The sequence below is a fragment of the Balaenoptera acutorostrata genome, chromosome 4 (genome assembly GCF_949987535.1).
Source record: "Balaenoptera acutorostrata chromosome 4, mBalAcu1.1, whole genome shotgun sequence".
Lineage (NCBI taxonomy): Eukaryota > Metazoa > Chordata > Mammalia > Artiodactyla > Balaenopteridae > Balaenoptera > Balaenoptera acutorostrata.
In genome coordinates this window covers 93,355,428-93,368,881 of record NC_080067.1, presented here as the reverse complement: position 1 = coordinate 93,368,881, position 13,454 = coordinate 93,355,428, and the positions used below count along the sequence as shown (strand labels likewise).

The 13,454-nt window shown below is 34.3% G+C and overlaps 1 protein-coding gene across 3 annotated transcripts in view; it reads left to right on the top strand.

The window, feature by feature from the left end:
- Positions 1 to 13,454, top strand: part of NECTIN3 (nectin cell adhesion molecule 3) — a 146,819-nt gene that overhangs the window by 32,277 nt on the left and 101,088 nt on the right. The gene's annotated exons all lie outside the window — the stretch shown is intronic.

The window sequence follows — 13,454 nt, the reverse complement described above, 5'->3', positions numbered from 1 at the left end:
CAAATGGAAGAATAAAAACCATATGATCATCTCAATAGATGCAGAAAAAGCTTTTGACAATATTCAACACCCATTTATGATAAAAAGTCTTCAGAAACTGGGCATAGAGGGAACCTACATCAAGATAATAAAGGACATATGACATACCCACAGCAAACATCATTCTCAATGGTGAAAAACTGAAACCATTTCCTCTAAGATGAGTAACAAGACAAGGATATCCATTCTCACCACTATTATTCAACATAGTTTTCGAAGTCCTAGCCACGACAATCAGAAAAGAAAAAGAAATAAAAGGAATACAAAGAGGAAAAGAAGTAAAACTGTCACTGTTTGCAGATGACATGATACTATATACATAGAGAATCCTAAAGATGCCACCAGAAAACAACTAGAGCTAATCAATGAATTTGGTAAAGTTGCGGGATACAAAATTAATGCACAGGAATCTCTTGCGTTCCTAAACACTAACAACGAAAGATCAGAAACAGAAATTAAGGAAATAATCCCATTCACTATTGCAACTAAAAGAGTAAAATAGCTAGGAATAAACCTACCTATGGAGGTAAAAGACCTGTACTCAAAAAACTATGACACTGATGAAAGAAATCAAAGATGACACAAACAGATGGAGAGATATACCATGTTCTTGGATTGGAAGAATTAAAATTGTGAAAATGACTATACTACCCAAAGCAATCTACAGATTCAATGCAATCCCTATGAAATTACCAGTGACATTTTTTTTTACAGAACTAGAACAAAAAATCTTAAAATTTGTATGGAGACACAAAAGACCCTGAATAGCAAAAGCAATCTTGTGGGGAAAAAAACGGAGCTGGAGGAATCAGACTCCCTTACTTCAGACTATACTACCAAGCTACAGTAATCAAGACAATATGGTACTGGCACAGAAACTGAAATATAGATCAATGGAACAGGATAGAAAGCCCAGAGATAAACCCACACACCTGTGGTCAACTAATCCATGACAAAGGAGGAAAGGGTATGCAATGGAGAAAAGACAGTCTCTTCAATAAGTGGTGCTGGGAAAACTGGACAGCTACATGTAAAAGAATGAAATTAGAGCACTCCCTAACACCATACACAAAAATAAACTCAAAATGGATTAAAACCTAAATGTAAGGCCAGACACTGTAGAACTCTTAGAGGAAAACATAGGAAGAATACTCTTTGACATAAATCACAGCAAGATCTTTTTTGATCCACCTCCTAGAGTAATGGAAATAAAAACAAAAATAAACAAATGGGACCTAATGAAACTTCAAAGCTTTTGCACAGCAAAGGAAACTATAAACAGAATGAAAAGACAACCCTCAGAATGGGAGAAAATATTTGCAAACCAATCAACGGACAAAGGATTCATCTCCAAAATATATAAACAGCTCATGCAGCTCAATATTAAAAAAAGAAACAACCCGGTCAAAAAATGGGCAGAAGATCAAAATAGACATCTCTCCAAAGAAGACATACAGATGGCCAAGAGGCACATGAAAAGCTGCTCAACATCACTAATTATTAGAGAAATGCAAATCGAAGCTACAATGAGGTATCCCCCCACGCCAGTTAGAATGGGCATCATCAGAAAATCTACAAACAACCAATGCTGTAGAGGGTGTGGAGAAAAGGGAACCCTCTTGCACTTTTGTTGGGAATGTACATTGATACAGCCACCATGGAGAACAGTATGGAGGTTCCTTCAAAAACTAAAAATAGAATTACCATATGATCCAGCAATCCAACTACTGGGCATATACCCAGAGAAAACCATAATTCGAAAAGACACATGCACCCCAATATTCATTGCAGCACTGTTTACAGTAGCCAGATCATGGAAGCAACCTAAATGCCCACTGACAGACGAATGGATAAAGAAGATGTGGTACATATACAATGGAATATTACTCAGCAATAAAAAGGAACAAAATTGGGTCATTTGTAGAGACGTGGATGGACCTAGAGGCTGTCATACAGAGTGAAGTAAGTCAGAAATAGAAAAACAAATATCATATATTAACGCATACATGTGGAATCTAGAAAAATGGTACAGATGAACCAGTTTGTAGGGTAGAAATAGCGATACAGATATAGAGAACCAATGTATGGACACCAAGGGGGGAAAGTGGGGGGTCGGGTGGGGTGAATTGGAAGATTGGAATTGACATGTATACACTAATACGTATAAAATGGATGACTAATAAGAGCCTGTTGTATAAAAAAATAAATTAATTAAAGTAAATTTAAAAAATATTGAATCTTCTAATCTATGAACAAGTATGCCTTTCCATTTATTTTATTTAGGTCTTTAACTTCTCTCAGCCAATTTTGCAGCTTTTATCTTTACTAGTTTTTCATAGCTTTTGTCAGATCTGTCCTTAGCCTTTTTTTTTAATGCTAAACAACAGTGTTGAAAATTTCTTCCCGATTTTTCATTGCTAATTCATAGAAATATAATTGATCTTTGTATATTGATCTTAGGTCATACATAAGACTACTACCATCCTTGCTAATTACCCTTGTTATAGTAGCTTTTTTGTAGATTCCATCTGATAGTCTACACAGATGGTTGTATTTTCTGCAAGTAAAGACAGTTTCATTCTTTCCTAATCTGGATGCCTTTTATTTTGCTTTCTTGGCTGATTTTACTGGGTAGAATCTTCAGTATGAGGTTGCATAGGACTCAGGGAGACTGCCTGGCTCTTTAGGTTCTCTCTCCCTAGTTGTGGCTCTGGAATTCACTATGGGCGGTAAGCTGAGGCCAGTCATGTGGCTCATCTGTGTGTTTGCTGTCTCCCAGGGATCATTATCTTTTGTTGCCTGCTGCTTATTGTCTTGATATGGTTGTTTCAAGCAGGTGGGTACATGCTGTTACTCTTCTTTGGCTAGAATCAGAAGTGTCCATAGTATTAGAAATCTAGTCCAATCAGGTTTTTATCCTCACCACTCACTAAAGACAGTTGCCAAATTCATTAGTTACTTTTATCAGTCCTCTTTTTTGGCCTACACAGCATTTGGAGTAATTGATCACTCTCTTTCTAGGTACTTGCTAACTTATTGTGCAGGATACTTCTTGGTCCTCTTCTTTCTTCCCTGGCCACCCTTTGCCATCTTTTTTGAATTCTATTTAACTTCCAAACCTTTAAATGTTTGAATGCTCCATGGGTGCTTAGTCTTTGTGTTGTTAATACTCTTTAGTGGTTTCATTCAGCCTAATAACTTTATATACCTTTTTACAGGTTGATTAAATTTACATTCTCAGTCCATCACTTTCTCTAGAACAGCATACTTTTATGTATTCAGCTGCTTATAAATATATCCATTTGGTTGTGAAATAGGTATCACAAACTTAACAAGTTAAAAACTGCACTTCTGAACTCTACCCCTTAAAAATGCTCCACTTCCTAATTCTCATTTTGGTAAATGGCAACTCCACCATCCCACTTACTCAGGCCATAGCTTTGGAGTAATTTTGGCTTCTCTGTTTACCTTAGACCCAATATTTGGTTCCATCACCAAAAATCCTATTTGGTCTGCTTTCAAAATACAGTATATCCAGAATCTGACCACTACTTAACACTGCCACTTTGATTAGTATGGTCCAGACCCCATCTTCTCTCTCCTTCTTTAACAAAATACATTCTTAACTGGAATCCTTGGTTTAGTCCTTTTAAAAGGTAAATTAGAATATGTCATGTTTCTGCTAAAAACTGTCTAATTTTTCATTTTATCAGGATTAATAAAAGCCAAGTCCTACAAATGTATAGTCTGGTCCCCTGCTGCCACTGTGGCCTCATTTCCTGCCATTCTTCCTCTCACTTCACTATAGGGACACTGAAAGGTTCTTTTTTCTCACTTTTTCACTTTTTTTCCAATCTCTGCTCCAGTATTATTTTAAAAAGGCCTTCTTTTATCACTCTTTGATCAAAAAGTTATGGTTCTACCGTAAAGTAATAACTGTCCCTTTTACCTTCCTTTATTTTCCTCCATAGTTCTTACTATCTGGTATCTTTTTATTTTCTTGTTAATTCTGTCTTTCCAATTAGAATGTAAACCCCGTAAGGACAGGGACATCTATCTGTTCAGTACTATTCCCAGCACCTAGAACAGTGCCTGGAAACAAAGTACATACTTAATACATACTGATAGATTAATGCCCTGGATTCTCTCAACCATTTTTGATATGTGATCCAAGCTTTTCCTTAGAATATAGGATCTCCTATGATCCCAGAGTTAGAGATTCTTTCATACTCTAATAGTATTTGAGTTTTCAGCTTATAAATAGTTTTCACATTTTATTAGTCACTTGGTTCTACTCTGTCTGCACTTATCTCTGTTTTGAGTGTTGTTTGGGGATATTGTTGAAAAGACTTTTGTTAAATATTTGAAGTTGACATGGCAAACATTTATCAGTTTAAAACAATTCAGACTAAATACTGAATGTACTGGTGTTATATTTAATTCCTCTAAAATGTTTTTAAGTGTGCTGAAACTGTTGAGGATACCTAGATTCTCTGATTTTACTAGTCTCTTGAAAATGTACACTTACTTCAGTCATTTCTTCAAAAAATTATTCTAAATTTTGAGGAGTCTGAAAGGATCCCTACTTTAGAGATGTTTGGAAGTGTTGTTTGTAGTTGGACACAGTACAAGTACAATCAATAAGTGTTTCATTTGTATACTATTTGCATATACTTATTCTGTAGATCCTAACATTTGGAAGATCCTGGGACCTAAAATGTCCAAGATGCCTGTCATTTCTTGTAGGGTGAAAAGTAAAATGTAGTAAATGATAATATTAAAATATCAAAAAGGATAGTATTAAAGATAGATTTGTGATGACTTCTTTTAGTTCTTGGTTCATTTCTTGGACAATTGCCACTTTACTCGTACTTCCATTTCAATCAGTGTTCTTTAATGTGATCTCTAATATGAATCTCAAGTCTTTCTGTTTGTTTTTGTTTTGAAAAAATCCATAGAAGTTACATCAGTCCTATATATATTTTTTTCTGTTAGAAGCTTCTTGATCAATATATATTTCCTGATGACTTGAATGCTCTGGGTACTCTAAATACTCACTGAATAGTCATTCAGTCAATACAGTCAAATACACATGAAAATTCCGAATAGTTGTTTATTCTTGGTTGTTGTGTTTTCATGGGAGCCACAGGTAGGGGAAAAGCAATCCTTTCTGTCTTTCTCTTTGAAAGAATGATAAGTTCAGTTGATTAACTACAAAACTTTTTATTTGATTTATATCAAATAGACACACAGAGCAGAAACAGAACATCGTATCTTATCATGTTTTTTCCTTGGCTTCTAGAGTGTGCAGTAGCCAGGATATTACAAAGTTAAGGTCTTGCCAGACATGATAGGTTCAGTTCTTTGCTGTTCTTAGCGTCTTTATATTGTAGGCTTTACATCACCATTAATGAAGAACATACTTCGAATAACTTAGATTTTTAGTAATAAACAGTTGTTTCTCCAGTACACTTCTGCTCTCCAGTCAAACGCTCCAGTGAAGCTTCAGATGGGAAAGTCGGTGGAAGAAGGCTCAATGTTTGGGAGATCTTGAGTAGTGAGGCATTCTAATATTGACCTTGGTCTAAGAACCACAAAGGAAAATCTGTTTTTCCACGGTTTTAAGATTCCATGGGGGAAAATCTTATTCAGAAATGGCTTTTAACTTTTGGGTTTAGTCTAGGATTGGAAATGTAATAGACACTTTTGTTTGCAAGCAACAGAAACTAACTCTGGCTAACTGAAAAACAAGGAGATAGGTCATTAGAAACTCATGGAATCTAAGGGAGAGCCAAATTATCGGTACTTAAAGGGTAGTATAAAGCCTTGAGTAAAGGTTTAAGGGTTGAAACAGACAAAAAAGTTTTACACCAGAATTGACTTTTGCAACAAGCAACAACTACTCAGAATGTTTCTGTAGAAAAATTAGAAAGTAAAAAACCACTTATAACCTCCTAGAAATTCAAACAAAAAAAATCAAAAAGAAAAACCTGATAGTTTCATTAATATTTGTTTATGAGTAAAATTGAACACGTTAAAAAAAGCCATTTATAGTTTTTTGGTAAATATCTGCTCAGGCTCTTCAATTATTAGAGGGTTAATTTTTTTGGTCAAATCTATCAACTTTTTCCTTGGTGGTTTTTCTTTGTTGTTGTGCTGAGAGTGGTTTTCCCCATTTAAGTATTGTAAAATATTTTAAATACATTTTTGACTCAGTGGATCCATTTTTTCTTTTTCCTATCTCCAAATATTCTCTTTAGTAATGGTGGCCATTAGCCATGGTTCTTTTTTCTTTTTTTAAAAAAGTTTTTCTTTAATTAAAGTATAGTTGACTTACAATATTATATTAGTTTCAGATGTACAACATGGTAATTTAATATAGAATATACTGCAAAGTTATTATACAATATTGATTATATTCGCTGTGCTGCACATTGTATCCTTGTAACTTTTTATTTTGTACCTAGTAGTTTGTACCTCTTAAACCCCTTCACCTGTTGTGCCCCTCTTCACAACTCTCTTCCCTTCTCTCCCCCCTTCATAACTCTCTCCCCTTCTCTCCCCTCCCCTCTCTCCCATTAGTTTATTCTATTTGTGAGGTGATATCTCATTGTGGTTTTGATTTGTATTTGTATATGATGATACAAATAAAGAGATTCTGTGTATAAGAGAAAACATATAGTATAATATTTGTCTCTCTCTGTCTTATTTCACTAAGCAAAATATCCTCCAGGTCTATCTATTTTGTTGCAAATGACAAAGTTTTATTCTTTTTTATAACTAATAGTCCATTTTGTGTGTGTGTGTGTGTATTACATCTTCTTTATGGATATTTAAGTTGTTTCTGTGTTTTGGCTATTGTAAATAATACTGCTTGAACATTGGCGTGCATATATCTTTTCAAATTAGTGCTCTTGTTTTTTCAGGTAAATACCCAGGAGTGGAATTGCTAGATCATATGGTAGTTCTATTTTTAATATTTTGAGGAACCTTCCCATACTGCTTTTCATAGTGGCTGTACCAATTTACATTTCCACCAGCTGTGCATGAGGGTTCCTTTTTCTCCACATCCTCATCAATACTTGTTATTTTTTGTTTTTTTGGATGATAGCCATTCTGAGTAGTGAGGTAATATCTCATTGTGGTTTTGATTTGCATTTGTATTTGATGATAGTGATGTTGACCATCTTTTCATGTACTTGTTGGCCATCTGTTTCTTCTTTGGAAAAATGCCTGTCCAGGTCCTCTGCCCATGTTTTAATTGGGTTGTTTAGTTTTTTGATATTGAGTTGTATGAGTTCTTTGTTTAGTTTGGATAGTAATCCCTTATTGGACATACCATTTGCAAATATCTTTCCCCACTCAGTAGGTTGTGTTTTCGTTCTGTTGCTTTCTTTCACTGTGAAAAAGTGTTTAAGTTTGATTTGGTCCCATTTGTTTATTTTTGCTTTTGTTTCCCTTGCCTGAGGAGACAGATCCAAAAAAATATTGCTAAGACTAATTTCAAAGAATGTATTGCCTATGCTCTCTTATAGGAGTTTTATGTTTTTAAGTCTTGCATTTGGGTCTTTAATCCATTTTGAGTTTTTGTGTGTGGGTTTGTTTCTGGGCTCTCTATTCTGTTCCATTGATCATGTGTCTATTTTTATACCAGTACCATAGTGTTCTGATTATTGTGGCTTTGTAGTATAGTCAGAAGTCAAGGAGTGTGATCCCTCCAGCTTTTTTTTTTTTTAATTGCTTAGGCTGTTAGGGTTCTTTTGTGGTTCCATACGAATTTTAAGATTATTTGTTCTAGTTCTGTGAAATATGCCGCTGGAATTTTGATAGCAATTGCATTGAGCCTGTAGATTGCTTTGGGTAGTATGGGTATTTTAACAATCCATGACCAGGGATATCTTTCCATTTATTTGTGTCTTTTCTTATTTCTTTTATCAGTGTCTTATAGCTTTCAACGTACAGGTCTTCACCTTCTAGGTTAAATTAATTTTTTAATTTTTTGGCCACACCATGCGGCTTGTGGGATCTTAGTTCCCTGACCAGGGATCAAATCCGGGCCCTTGGTAGCTCTAACCACTGGACTGCCAGGGAATTCCCGTCCTTAGTTAAATTTATTCCTAGGTGTTTTATTCTTTTTGGTGCAATTGTAAATGGAATTGTTTTCTTAATTTCTATCTCTGATAGTTTGTCATTGTGTATAGAAATCCGCCAGTTTTTGTATATTGATTATGTAACCTGCAACTTCACTGAATCTATTATTTCCAATTTTTTTTGGTGGAGACTTTAGTGTTTTCTATATATAGCAGCATGTCATCTGCAATGACAGTTTTACTTATTCCTTTCCAAATGGAATGCCTTTATTTCTTCTTCTTGTGTGATTGCTGTGGCTAGGACTTTCAATATTATGTTAAATAGAAGTGGCAAGAGTGTGCATGCTTGTTTTGTCCCTGATCTTAAAGGAAAAGCTTTTAGCTTTTCACCATTGAGTATGCTATTAGCTGTGGGTTTGTCGTAAATGTCCTGTATTATGTTTAGGTATGTTTCCTCTATACCAAATGTGTTGAGAGTTTATCATAAATAGATGTTAAATGCTTTTTTTTTTTTTTTGCATCTGTTGAGATGATCATGTGCTTTTTTACCCTTCGCTTTGTTAATGTGGTGTATCACATTGATTGATTTACAGATATTGGACCATCCTTGCATCCTGAAATACTGCTTGATCATGATGTGTGGTCCTTTTTATGTGTTGTTGAATTCTGTTTGCTAATATTTTGTTGAGGATTTTTGCATCTGTGTTCATCAGAGATACTGGTCTGCAGTTTTCTTTTTTTGTAGTGTCTTTTTCTGATTTTGGTATGAGAGTAAAGCTGGCCTTGCAGAATGAGTTTCAGAGTGTTCTCTGCTCTTTAGCTTTTTGGAATAGTTTGAGAGGGGTAGGTACTGACTCTTTAAATGTTTGATAGAATTGCCCTGTGAAGCTGTCTGGCCCTGGGCTTTAGTTTTTTTTGGAGTTTTTTGATTACTGATTCAATTTCATTACTTGTAATTGGTTTGTTCAGATTTTCTATTTATTTGTTCCTGATTCAGTCTTAGAAGATTGTAATGTCTAGGAATTTATCCATTTTTGGGGGGTTGTTCAATTTGTTGGTGTATAACTGTTTGTGGTATTATGATTGTTTGTTGTACTTCTGTGATGTTGGCTGTAACTTTTCTTTTGTTTCTAATTTTATTTGGACTCTCTTTTTCTAGAAGATTGTGACTAAAGGTTTATAACTTTTGTTTCTCTGTTTAAAAATCCAGCTCTTGGTTTCATTGGTCTTTTCTGTTGGTGGGTTTTTTGGGGTTTTTTTTTGGTCTCTATTTTATTTATTTCTGCTCTGATCTTTATTATTTTCCTCCTTCTACTCTCTACCTTTGGGCTTTGTCTTCTTTTTAAATTCTGTTAGATGGAAAGTTAGGTTGTTTGAGATTTTTCTTGTTTTTTCAGGTTGGCTTGTATCTTCCTTCTTGGAACTGCTTTTACTGTGTCCCATAGATTTTGGAAAGTTGTGTTTGTTTTCATTTGTCTCAAGGTATTTTTTGATTTCCTCTTTGATTTGTTCATGGACGCATTGTGGGTTTTTTTTGTAATTTGTTTTTAGTAGCATGTTGTTCAGTCTCCACATGTTTGTGTTTTTTCCATTTTTCTTTCTGTAATTAATTTCTAGTTTCATACCATCGTGGTCAGAAAGGATGCTTGATATAATTTCAGTCTGTTAAATTTACTGAGACCTTTTTTGTGGCCTAGCATGTGATCTTTCCTGGAGAAAGTTCTATGTGCAGTTGAAAAGAATGTGTATTCTGTGTTGGGATGAGATATCTATTCTGTAGATATCTATTAAGTTCATCTGGTCTAATATGTCATTTAAGACCACTGTTTCCTTATTGGTTTTCTGTCTGGATGATCTATTCACTGATGTAAGTAGGGTATTATAATCCCATATTGTTACCATATTTTGTCAATTTTTCCTTTGTGTCTATTATTATTTGCTTTATATATTTAGGTGCTCGTATTAGGTGCTCCTATATTAGTTGCATATATGTTTACAAATATTACATCTGCTTCTTGGATTGATCCCTTTATCATTATATGATGTCCTTCTTTGTCTTTTGCTCTGGATTTTCTTTTAAAGTCTGTTCTGCCTGATATGAGTATTGCTACCCCATAAGCCATTATTCTTAAGGTTGTAAGGAGATATCATTAGCACTACCCCTTCGAGTTAATTCTGATACTTAATGTCTTAGTAAGGTGGGATTGCTATAACAAAACACTATAGACTGGTTGGCTTAAACATCTGACATTTATTTCTCATAGTTCTGTGAGTTTAAGAAATCCAAGATCAAGGTGCAAGCAGATCCAGTTCCTGTTGAGGACCCTTTCCTGACTTGTAGACAGCCACCTTCTTGCTTTGTCCTCACAGAGAGGGAGAGAGAGCCCTACTCTCGCTTCCTTTTCTTATGAGGACACTAATGCCAGCCTGTGGGCCCTGCCCTCATATAACCTTATTACCACAAAAAGACCCCACCACCAGTTACGTATTCATATATACATTTTGGAGGAACACAAACATTCAGTCCATAATACTTCTTTTATCTTATCTCTTTTCTGCCTCCACCTGAGGAAGATGATTCTGTTTATTTTTTATTTGCTTTTATTTTGAACATTATTTACTGTGATTCTGACATCAAAGAAGAACACAAAGTAAAAACTAAAAGTTCTTTCTTTAATGCTTAGTAGTATCACTCCTTAGAGTAACTAATGTTTATCTTCCAGAATATGCAAAAAATTATTGTCAGTATATATGGAATATGTGGCTCATTTTTTTACATTTAGATCTTTAATCCATCTGGATTTGTGTGTATGTGTGTGTGTGTTTAGTAAAGCAGGGGTAGATCTATTTCCAAATATTAGCTCTTGTCCTTTCATCATGTCTTGACTAATTCATTATTTCCCCACTCGTACAACATACTACATATTGTATGTCATTCTACATGTTGATCTGTTTGTGTACTTTCAATTGTTTTAAGACATTAAGGTTTTTATTATTTTTACTTTAGTATTCTTTCTCCCCTTTACTGTGCTATTGTGGTTTTTTTTTTTTTTAAACATATTGTCCCTAGTTTAGTTTCAAGAACTTTTGTCATGGTTTTTACTGCAGTTGCATTGAATTTGTGTGCTAACATGGAGAGATTTGCCGTCTATATAGTGTGTATTACGTCTTTCTTCTCAGGAACATATCTTCCATTTACTCAAGTTAATTGCTCAGGTTTCTAGGTTCTTTACAACATTATTCATGGGTGTTTTAAATGTTAATATTTTGCAAATATTGACTTTTTCTACAGTAAATTTGTAAAGGTTATCACCTGTTATGGCATGATGAATATATATTTTGTATACAGTTTGCATGGTTTGCAAGCAACCACATTATTTGTTCTAATAGTGCTTTACTTGGCCTTCTTAGGTTTTTCTAGTAATAGGTTTTTCAAATAATAATTTTGTCTGTTCCTTTCTTATTCTTATTCTTCCTTCTTTCCTTTTCTTGTCTCATTGAATGGGAATTTCTAGTCTAAGTTGAATGATGATAATGACAGTGCACCATCTTGTCTTGGTCTTTCATTAATAACCATGCCCCCTTTTAAATTTTAGCGTTGTGATGGCCATTGATTTGAGAAAAATCTACTTTATTATTAAGAATCCTTTTCTCAGTTGTTAGTTATTTTTTTAAAAATCAGATAATGAGGGCTTCCCTGGTGGCACAGTGGTTAAAAATCCACCTGCCAATGCAGGGGACACAGGTTCGAGCCCTGGTCTGGGAAGATCCCACATGCTGCGGAGCAACTAAGCCCGTGCACCACAACTACTGAGCCTGCACTCTAGAGCCCGCAAGCCACAACTACTGAGTCTGCGTGCCACAACTACTGAAGCCCGCGTGCCTAGAGCCCGTGCTCCGCAACAAGAAGCCACCACGATGAGAAGCCCGCGCAGCACAACAAAGCGTAGCCCCTGCTTGCTGCAACTAGAGAAAGCCTGCGCACAGCAACAAAGATCCTACGCAGCCAAAAATTTAAAAATAAATAAACTAATTTTCAAAAAAATCAGATAATGACTATTGAATTCTATTAAATGTCTTTTTGGCATCAGATGAGAAAGTTACGTGACCTTTCAGTGTGATGACTAATCTAAAAATATCCTTACACTCTTGAATATCCTACTTGGTCATTGTGTCTTTTTCTTTAAATAAAGAGCTGTGTGTTCTTTCATAATATTATATGAAATTTTCAATATTTGTAAATTGCCCTTTCATTTGCATAGTTTTGGGTACTAGGCTTATGATAGCTTGTTAAAATGCATTCGAATACTTTCATATTTTATATGTTTTAGGTTAAATTTTAAAAGCTTTGTAATTATGCTTGAAAGCATGATAAGAACAATGATGGTAAATTTTTTTGGACTTGATACTTTTTTGGTGGAGTGGCTAAAAGAAAGCCTTTTTCTTCCATAGCTGTTAAGTATGGTCAGTGTGAATTGTCGGTCCTTTTTTGTAATATCCTCAATCATCTCTTGGGTGGTAAAGTTTGCCCTCTTATCTAACTATCTATTTGTCTATCTATCTATGTATCCATGTATGTATTTATCTAATATATTCATTTATGGTTTTTTTTTCCTCCCAAAAAGAAAAAAATATTATTCATGGAGATAATATTGTGTAAAGGTTTTGTTGTTGTTTAGAACTGTTGAATATGTTTAAACACATTTTTCTTGGTTATCTTTTTAAGTGATACCCTTTTGCATTTTTGTGTTTATTTAAAAATATTAATTAGACATAACTCTAAACTTTAAAGGTATTTATACAGTTCCCATATTCAAGTGCTTATATTGGTTTACTTCTTAGTTTGAGCATTTATTTTGCCAGGACATGTATGTGAGTTGTAAACTCTCTGAGGATTTGTTATATATGTTCTAATATACCTGTCAGTGAAGAGCATCTTGCTTGAGTTTAGTATTCATGAGTATTAGTCCTATGTTCCTTAAAATGATTTATATTTCGTCCATTGCTTTTAGGAAGGAAATCAGTATTATAAAAGTGAAGTTTGGTATCATTTTATTTTAACTTTTGCTTGTAGAATAGTTTTTCTTCATCTGTGAGATAGAAAAACTTAATTTCACATTTATATGTGTTTTTTAAATTCATGTTTTCTGGCAGTTGGTCTATCTTTAACGAAGTGTTTTATACAGATTTTTGGTAGAGGAACTCTCCAAAGGAAGAAACTTTGGTAGTATATTTGGTTTGGCAGATCCTAAATGTATTAGTTATTTGTTGCTGAGTAACAAAATACCCTAAAATTTAATAGTATTAAAACAGCATATATTTATC